This window comes from Perissodus microlepis, chromosome 22 (genome assembly GCF_051167445.1).
Source record: "Perissodus microlepis isolate ML-2025 ecotype Zambia chromosome 22, ASM5116744v1, whole genome shotgun sequence".
Lineage (NCBI taxonomy): Eukaryota > Metazoa > Chordata > Actinopteri > Cichliformes > Cichlidae > Perissodus > Perissodus microlepis.
Genome location: NC_140481.1, coordinates 2605409 through 2615576, shown reverse-complemented (window position 1 = coordinate 2615576; position 10168 = coordinate 2605409). Strand labels below are relative to the sequence as shown.

General features: G+C 39.7%; 1 pseudogene; it reads left to right on the top strand.

Moving 5' to 3' along the window:
- Window positions 1-684: 684 nt before the first annotated feature.
- LOC146362402 (uncharacterized) lies at window positions 685-1647 on the top strand (annotated as a pseudogene).
- The last annotated feature ends 8521 nt before the right edge of the window (window positions 1648-10168 follow it).

Below are 10168 nucleotides of genomic sequence, written 5' to 3'. Positions count from 1 at the left end.
CCAACAAGACTGTACATCACTGTCACAACAGCGTTTGTTTTTATTCAAAGGCTATATGGCTTTAATACCTGGTGGGCCGGTCTTTAGTCAAAATGCCCGGGCTGTTTTTTTGTCCCAGTCCAGCCCTGGGCACGACACGCAGTGAATTAATGCGAGAAGGTGCATCAAAAACTAAATGGCCGCGCCAGCGGTGCACATCGCAGGAGGCCTTATTGACAGTATTTGGCTCTACATATCTACATATCTCTATATTTGCATTTTATGTTGTACAGTTCATTTGCTGTTATGGATAAAAGTGTCTTTTTTTGTTTCAAATATAGCTGATAACTATTCGCTGATAGCTGCCAACATCTGCGAACAAATATAATTCTATAAAGTTGTTCTATATAGTGTGTAACTGTTAATATAGAGCGTTATTAAATTTATTGGTAATGCAATCATATGGCACACTGACCTCTGAGGAAATTTTAAATGGCACTCGCCATCAGAAAGGTTGCCGACCCCTGATTTAGACTGATGTAATTTGTAGGCAGGAGTCAAAAAATTGTTTTTTCTTAAGTTGTTGGGCTAGGGCATGGTCAATCCACACCCCTCACCCCAGATGCAGCGTTATCAGAGGAGGATGTGAAAGCAGCTATTGCTGTTTTGAGAGACTCTGCTGATGAAGACACTATCTGTGGGAACATGAAAGCTACCTTAATTTATCGTCATTCAGTGGTCAGTGATGAAAAGAATGCAGCAAATGTCTTAGTCTTCCCACAGTTTGTGGACACACCAGGACTGGTAAGTCATCCTAATTTGTTGAATGACTGAAATATTTCATGCAGCCTGCAGTGTCACTAATCACTCCCCTCTATGTATTGTATTTTTGCATTACAGATAGAACAAGATTTCAGACTCCTGTTTGGTGAGGTCACTGCCAACAAATTCTTGGAGAGGTGGCCCATCGATTTTAAAGAAAAGGTTGTAAAGGAAAGCCATGGACTTCTACCCGCCACAGAGCTCTTGGAGTTAGTGTTCAATGCTGAGTCAGCTGCTGAAGTTGAGAATGGTATGACTGTGACTGTTTTTAATCACCACTGTTGGTTGTATAGGTAATTCTGCCAATTTAATGTATTTTTGGAATTTTTTTTGGTTGGTCTGTAGGCTGGAACAGTGACATGCCTGCTATCTTGCTGCTGCTACATCTGCTACCACCATCTGCACAAGGGCAAAAGAGACCAGGAAAGATGTCTGCATCTCAAGCTGTCGATAACTTCATCAAATTCCTAAATGCATGTTGTTTAAACTATACGTTCCAATCTCCTCCATTTTCTTGTACAGTGAGGTGATTCATAGGATGGTCACTAAATACTGATGTTTAATGTTTTGTTGTAGTCTGGAAACAGTGTACTGCAGCACCTAGACAGCATCACCCGAAGCAGTCAGCCCTACCTTCTTGCTCAGGAACCAGGAAGAAGCAGCATTCATGCCTTCTTCATTGTGATTTAAAGGCATGCACTTTCATGTAAAGCAACAGGTTCATTAACAGCCCTTGATGAACTCTTTAAGGCCCATTATGTTTTTGGTGCGTCATATGGTTCATCCCTGACCACCTGTTCACTGCAAACAACCATTTACAGCATTGATGTTGGTGAAAGAAAGTAAACTCCCAGAGCTGTGAGCAAGAATGGTGCATTAATATCCATTGAGATCAAAATAATCAAAATAAGATCAAAATAATGAAGTGCTTTCTTTGCAAAAGTGATCATTGTAGACCAATCAGCCTTGACCTTACCTTAAGGTAATTCATGGTCTCATGGTCTCTGTACTGGCAGGACACTAGATCTTAAATGTGGCTAAGTGGAATGCTCAAATTCTTTTACTAGCTTTTCTGGCTTTAGAAAGCACCTGAACAAATGCCACAAAACCAGTTCATTTCATTCTGCAGAACATGACTATGGATTTGTGAAGAAAAACAATAGGCCAGTGGCTGTGAATTTAGGTGGAGAATCTAATGATGTTGGATTGAATGCAATTCAGACATGGTGCTTATTGAGGAATGTTCCCCTCCTGTTTGGAGATGACAAACATTGGGGCCTACTTCTTTCATTACTACAGACAGTTAACATTGTATTTTCTCCCATGTTATCTCATGGTATGTGTGTATATTTAAAACATTTGATTGTGGAACACCACAAACTGTTCAAGATGTATCCCCAGAATTTTTTTATTTATTTTTTTTACCAAAGCACCATTTTCTTGTCCATTATCCCCGCTGTATCCAGAAAATAAGGCCTGTACTTCACAGTTGGTGCATGTGCTATGAAGGTAATAGAATCTTTTCAAGAAACAGTCATTTTTAAAAAATATCACCAAAACACTGGCCAAAAAACACCAGAATGATGTGGCATGCATTCAGCAGTCTTCAACAACCTTTAGTCAGTTACGCATTGATCCAGGAAAAATGGTGTCTTTAGATATATCTTTCTAGATATGTCTTTAGGTGTCTTTCTGGAATTTCCATAGAAATGCAAGTGCCCAGTACAGTTCAAGTTATGAAGGTAAACTGGGTTAAACAGAATGGGATTGTTTACCGCCCACATTTGATTACTTGTGCCAAAGTGTCTGAAATACCTCTGTTTTACTTGATTGATTCAGTTCTGATAATACATGCTGCTCACTTTGCCATTATGTACAGTAGCCTTTCAAGAACATTTCCATGCCTATGAGTTGACCAGGACAAGGAAAGATTTAGTTGTCTTTCATGTTGACAACCTGCATTATCCCAGGCCTTTTGACATACGAATGTCTTATGGAGTGAATGACACTGCGCTCTTTGTGGTGCCATATTGCTTTCTCTAGTGAGCATCACAGCACTGTTTGCTACTGTGAATTGTAAGGATTTGTTATGTTAATAAAATGACATTGAAATGAGAGGCATAAATGCTGTTACTGTAACCTGTATGTTTGTATTTATTTCCATAATATAGGATAGATCACAGCAATTTAGCAATATAGTATCATATGATGAATATTAGTGATGGGATTTTCTCTTTTTAGAGAACCGGCTCTTTCGGCTCGGCTCACTAAAAAGAGCCGGCTCTTTCGGCTCCGAACCGGTTTCTTTAGGTTGTTTTGTTGCTTTAATTTATTATTAACAACAATATAAAATTACGCACAAAAGGAATTACTAATGTAAAAAAAAAGTGGATTTATTTATATATGTTTATATATAAATATATGTGGTGGCCCCTAGAGACAAAGCACGTGCAAACTCCAAAAAGCACATACAAACTCCAAAACACATTTCTAGCGTTAACTGAACTTCCAAAACAGAGCTACCTAGATCACTTAAATTACACAATTGAAAGCATATGTGTATTGTTTGTGTATTTATACACAGGCACTCATATATATTCAAATAATTCAAAAAAATGTTCATTTACCTGTTACTACCGCACACCAAATCCGGTCATTGGTACTTGCTGGCTTGTGTAGCCACTAGGTAACAAAAGCCCAACACTGCGCCTAGCATCCTGAAGCACTTCTTTTGTCTTTTGTACGTGTTTTGGAGTTTTTTACGTACTTCTGAGTTTTTACGTGCTTCGGGGTTTGTACGTGCTTCGGAGTTTTTATGTGTTTTGGAGTTTTTGCGTGTTTTGGAGTTTGTACGTGCTTCAGGGTTTGTACGTGCTTCAGAGTTCGGACGTGTTTTGAAGTTTGTACGTGCTTTGTCTCTAGGGGCCACCGTAAATATACAGGGTGGGCCATTTATATGGATACACCGTAATAAAATGGGAATGGTTGGTGATGTCAAAATCCTGTTTGTGGCACATTAGTATATGTGAGGGGGCAAACTCCTCAAGATGGGTGGTGACCATGGTGGCCATTTAGAAGTCGGGCAATCTTGGATACAACTTTTATTTTTTCAATAGGAAGAGGGCCATGTGACACATCAAACTTATTGGTAATGTCACAAGAAAAACAATGGTGTGCTTGGTTTCAAGGTAACTTTATTCTTTCATGAATTATTTACAAGTTTCTCTTTGTTCACAGCCATTGACATGTTGAAGAGGTTAACACGTGAGGAGCGGATCGAAATTGTGTTGATATCTGGTGAACGCAGTAACCGGGTGTCATGAACTGGCTGTGTGGAGGCAGATGAGGACCCAAACGCAAAACTCACGGAGACAAAAAGCTGAACTCAAAATTACTGCTTTATTGCAGGCTTCACAAAGAAACAGAACTAAACTGGGAATGGTAACTGAGGACCGAGGGAACACAGAAAGGCACACAGGTTCGGGGAGGAGACATTGACGACGCGACACCGAACTGAGGGAGACATGCACATAAATACACAGAGGGTTAACGAGGGAAGTGGGAGCACACGGAGAACACAGCTGACACAGATAATCATAACGAGACAGGGCAGGAGTGAACACAACATGACGCATACTGACGAGAGACTGTCAAAGTAAAACAGGAAGTACACAGAGGTTCAGACAGGAGGAGAGAGGGAGCACAGACATAACGGGCTGGGGGAAAACATTGAATGAAACACGAGGGGAGACGAGGGCTCACAGATACACAGAGGGGCACACAGGGGGTAAAAGTCACAAGGCAAATCAAATAAGGAACAACTTAACAGAACAACCTAGAAACCAGGGAATAAACAAAGAACAAAACACAAAACACACGAAAACTAAGAATACTGGGCCAAAATGGCCCAGGATCATGACACCGGGTCATTGCAGCAGATTTCAATGCAAGACACCCTACGAGACCACCCATCTCCCATGCTACAGTTAGCAAACTGCTTGCTAAGTTTCGTGAAACTGGTTCAGTGTTGGATTTGCCAAAATGTGGACGCAAGAAAACTGTCACTAATGAAGAAACATCAGTGGCTGTCCTAGCTTCATTCAGCAAGAGCCCACAGCGTAGCACTCGCCGCATGTCACTGGAGAGTGGCATTAGTCGAACATCCCTTCGGCAGATATTAGCTACTCACAAATGGTACCTTTATAAACTCCAGCTACTGCAGCATCTCAACGAGGATGACCCAGATCAGTGCACAGAATTTACAGAATGGGCAAAACAAAAATTGGAACAGGACCCTCAGTTCACGCAGAAGATTTTGTTCAGTGATGAAGCAAACTTTTATGTGAATGTTAACAAACAAAACCACCGCTATTGGTCTGACACTAACCCACATTGGATGGATCCCTCCAAGACTGTTGGAACAACAAAAGTGATGGTTTGGTGTGGTATATGGGGTACAACGATAGTGGGTCCATTCTTCATCAATGGAAACCTCAAGGCCACTGGATATTTGAAATTGCTACATGATGATGTGTTTCCCTCTTTATGCACTGAAGCTGGCACGTTTTTCCAGCAAGATGGTGCACCACCACATTATGGGTGCCAGGTCCGAGCATTCCTAGATGAACAGTTTCCTGGAAAGTGGATTGGTCGTCGTGGGCCAGTTGAATGGCCCCCAAGGTCTCCCGACCTGACCCCCTTAGACTTTTATCTTTGGGGTCATCTGAAGGCAATTGTCTATGGTGTGAAGATACGAGATGTGCAGCACCTGAAACTACGGATACTGGATGCCTGTGCTGGCATTTCTCCTGCGGTGTTGCTATCAGTGTCATGGTTCTGGGTCAGTATTGACCCAGCACTCTGAGTTCTGGTCTATTTTTGAATGAACGTTTTGTTTCTCTGGTGTTTTGTTGATGATTATTATTATTGTTTGAGTTCTATGTGTTATATTCGGTATGCCTGCTTATGAGTCTGTGTCTGTGTCTCTGTCTGTCGCGTGCTTCCTGTTTTATTTTGTAGGTCTACGTCCTATGTCAGTGCGTTCAGCTTTGTGCTCTCCCTGTCTCGTCAGTGTAATCAGCGTCAGCCGTGTCTCCCAGCTGTTTCCTCTTTGCTCCGTTCACCTCTTGTATTTAGTGTCTGTGTCTTCCCCTACTCGGTGTCGTGTCGTTAACGTCTGTTCATCCTCTTACCTTCTCCATGCTGTGTGTTTGTCATGTTCCAGTTCTCCAGCACCACTGTTTGTAAGTTTTTGTTCAGTTTTGTGAGTCATAGTTTGAGGAGTTTTTCCAGCAATAAAGCTGCGTTTTCAGTTTAAGTCCTGTCTCCAAGAGTCCTGCATATTGGGTCCACCACTTCTGCCTGCCTGCCACACAGCCAACCATGACAATCAGTGTGTGAAGAGTGGGAGAAGAGGGTTGCATTGACAATCCAACACAATGGGCAGCACATTGAACACATTTTATAAGTGGTCAGAAACTTGTAAATTACTCATGAAAGAATAAAGTTACATTGAAACCACCACACCATTGTTTTTCTTGTGACATTACCAATAAGTTTGATGTGTCACATGGCCCTCTTCCTATTGAAAAAGTTGTATCCAAGATGGCCGACTTCTAAATAGCCACCATGGTCACCACCCATCTTGAGGAGTTTACCCCCTCACATATGCTAATGTGCCACAAACAGGACTTTAACATCACCAACCATTCCCATTTTATTACGGTGTATCCATATAAATGGCCCACCCTGTACTTTTATTTATTCACTCCACATAAAATGTAATAAATAAATCATATAATACAAAAACCAACTATTCACATTTCAACTTTAAACAATTTAAATTTTTTGCTTTTTCCTTTTAAACAAATTTAAAGTGAAACAACACAAAACACTGCAAACCACAACACAATTAAATATAAATTAAAATATGAAAACAAAAATAAGATGCACATTCTCTGTCATATGGGCCTGCATGAATAAACTTTCTGAATCCTTTATCATCCGCAACTGAAAATAGTTGTGGATGATTACTATACCTTTCTAATGTCCCTGGCTCTCTTTCTCTGTTTCTCCCTCCCGCTCTGTTGCTGTGCTACTGCGACTGTAACTACCGCCCCTCCTCCCTCTTCCCAGCGCAAGCACAAGGCTCGCTTGCGGAGTGAAGCGGGAAAAAAGTGCGATAGAGAGGGTGAGAAAAAGAAAAAAAAACCCACGGCTCGCGATAAGGAGCCGGCTCGTGTCGTTCACGTCAAAGATCCGGCTCTAAGAGCCATTTCGTTCGCAACCGACACATCACTAATGAATATGAAAAAAGTAACACTACAGACAAATAAAAATGAAATATTATTACACATTAGATCATTATTTTAAAACTAAATTTGGAGTATAAATAGCTCTATAAAGTGTAAGCATATTACTCTGAGCAGTGTGAATAACCCTTGGTTTTAAGTATTTTTACACATTTTATTGTTAATTTTGACACTAAATGGAGTAAAATTAACACAGGAAAGTTAACACTGGCCATAGAGTCAATTTTACTCTAATTTTGAGTGGGACCAAATGTTATCTGAAACTGAGTTAAAATCAACTCTCTAAGTGTAAAACTGACACTTCGTTTTTGATATGAGCAACTTTTTTCAATATAATGTATTTGGTGAAATGCACTATCCCTACCATCATTATGTCAGAGCTCCTGTAATTATTGACGTTAATAGTCATCTGAACAAAGCTACTGACACTTTGGCACTGGAATTTACATGATTATAGTGTTGTGAAAAAGTATTTGCCCTGTTCTTCAATTTTTGTTTTGCATATTTAGATAACCCAGGTAAATATACAATGTAGTTTTTACATGATGACTTCACTGATTAAGGGGAAATAAAATTTAATTTAAAACCTACCTGGAACTATGTGAAAAAAACAACTTCCACCTAAACCTAATTACTGGTTGTGCCTTTCCTGGCAGAAGGAACTCCAATAAAGCTGTGAGAAGTCTGTGAAATAATTTTGGCTCACTCTTTGTGGAATAGTTAGAATACTTAAGAATAGTTTTGATTCAAACACATTGGTGGGTTTTGGAGCATGGATGGCTCGTTTAAAGTCATGACAAAGCATCTCAACTGGATTTAGCTCAGGACTTTGAAAGGCTAAAAAATGGTTTTGGAGTGGTCTAGTGGGGTTTCTGTTGTGTTTTGGATCATTGTTCTGCTGTAATAACCCAAGTGGGTTTGAGCTTCAGGTAATGTGGTGCCAAAAGCATGCATTTGATATAAACATGCAGAGTTCTTCTGAGGCAATAATGAGTCACCCAACTTTTGTTTACCGATGTAATATCAGAACATAGGATTGGGCCGAATAGTGTGCAGATTTACATTTAACAGCTTTATAACACTTCTTGGGGAGGAAAAGGGGACAAATGTTTGGGTTATCGCTTTTAATAATGATTGTTAATGGAATAAGTGTCTTTTAACTTTTGAACAGAAATAAAGTGGGCACAATCACTTTCAGGAACATATTACAGGTTTTGCAATGATTTAAATCCAGGTTTCCTCTGTAGTGACTCTCATTGCACCTTTATGCACATCTCTCACTGTGACTCGGGGGAACTTAAGCCTTATTTGAGGCAAGCAGTAAAGACCTCATTCCAGCTGTGTAATTACAGTGTAGATTGGTAGATTATTTTGCATTACCAGTGCCTGTCACTTCCCAGAGAAGAGTCTTACAGAGAATAGAACAAACTATAGAATGAGATCTAAATTCACTACTGGAGAAACATACTGACAAATTCATTAACAGGTAAAGAAATACATATCAGTATAATGGAAAAGTTGCCTTAGCTTTTACATCTTCTCTCAGCTATCATCTTACCACATTTGATGCTATTGGATCACAGCAGTATTGTGACACTTCCTATTCCTGGTGATATGCACAGTGGTGTTTTCACATTACCAGTGGTTATTATTGTGTGTAACACATTTAATTGCAAACCTTTACATACTATTGCTTTCACATGCTTCATCCAAAGCTCTGCTGAATAGATTGACAATGACAATAAATACTTATCTGAGAACAATGAAATTGCGTTTGGAGCTTCCGTACAACTCATAATCACCTGATTTATATAATACCTTGGTAACAATATGATAACCTTCTTATTGCTAGCAGGTTATGTCTGTGTTTGAATTTTCACATCTTTTTAGACTTACCTCATAATAATAAGGTAATATTGGCTGATGTTTTATCATATTTGGATAGTATTACTATATTATAATCCTTAGTTTCCTGCTTTGCTTAAAAGTGTATACCCTGGATTATTAAATGGAAATACCTGTGTTTTCTATGTAATAAACAGGAAACAGAGGTGCAAAAAGCCAAACCGCCTGTTTCTATTTAATAACATTGTGATAACCATTTTAATGACCTTTTAAAACAAACGTAAACAATAGTGATGACTACCTGGAAAGACCAGTTTCTGTGTAATAAGCAGAAATGTATTACCATGGTAATGATTAAAACAAGCATTAGGAAATCCAGAATGAAAAAGAAACTCTTGGTACAAAAAGCAATTGGAGTTAAAAAAAGAAATCATGGAATCAATTTATAGACCAAAATGTATTCTAAACCTTTGACTCATCAAAGCAGCCACCTTTGGCAGATATAACAGCTAAACACACCCGTGGCATTCTTTCTACAATAGAAAAATATCAAATATTGTTCAGAAATGTGTGGCACTTGTACATCACTTTGCTTTCACTCTTTTGTCCAGTACATCCCAAACTACCATCTTACCATCTTGTTCTGTTTTCCTGAGGTAGTTCTGGCATAGCTTGGAGTTGTGTTTTGGGTAATTATCTTGCTGTAGGACCCCTAACCAACAAGGCACATAACAAAGGGTACTGCATGGTGCTGCAGAATGCTGTGATAGCCATTTTAGTCCAGGGTACCTCTCACTCTGTACAACTCACCTACCCGGGATCCAGTAAAACAGCCCTAAACTATCACACTTCCTCCTCCATGTTTGGCAGTTGATGCCACACACTGTGGAACCATCCTTTCGCCTACTCGATGGTGTACAAAGATTCTGTGTGATGAACCAAAGATTTCAAATTTTGATTCATCAGTCCATAATACATTCTTCCAGTCTTCAGTAGTCCAGTGACTGTGTTTCATGGCCCAGGCAAGCCTCTTTGTCTTATTCTGAAATATTAGCAATGGCTTTCTTCCTGCAACTTGCCCTGTCAAACCTGCAGCTCGAAGTCTTCTCTTAACAGTGGAAACTGAGACTTGCTTACACAACCACTATTAAGCTGTGCTTGAAGCTGTTCTCCTGTGAGCCACCTATCACACAAACTGTTAACTCTCAGAA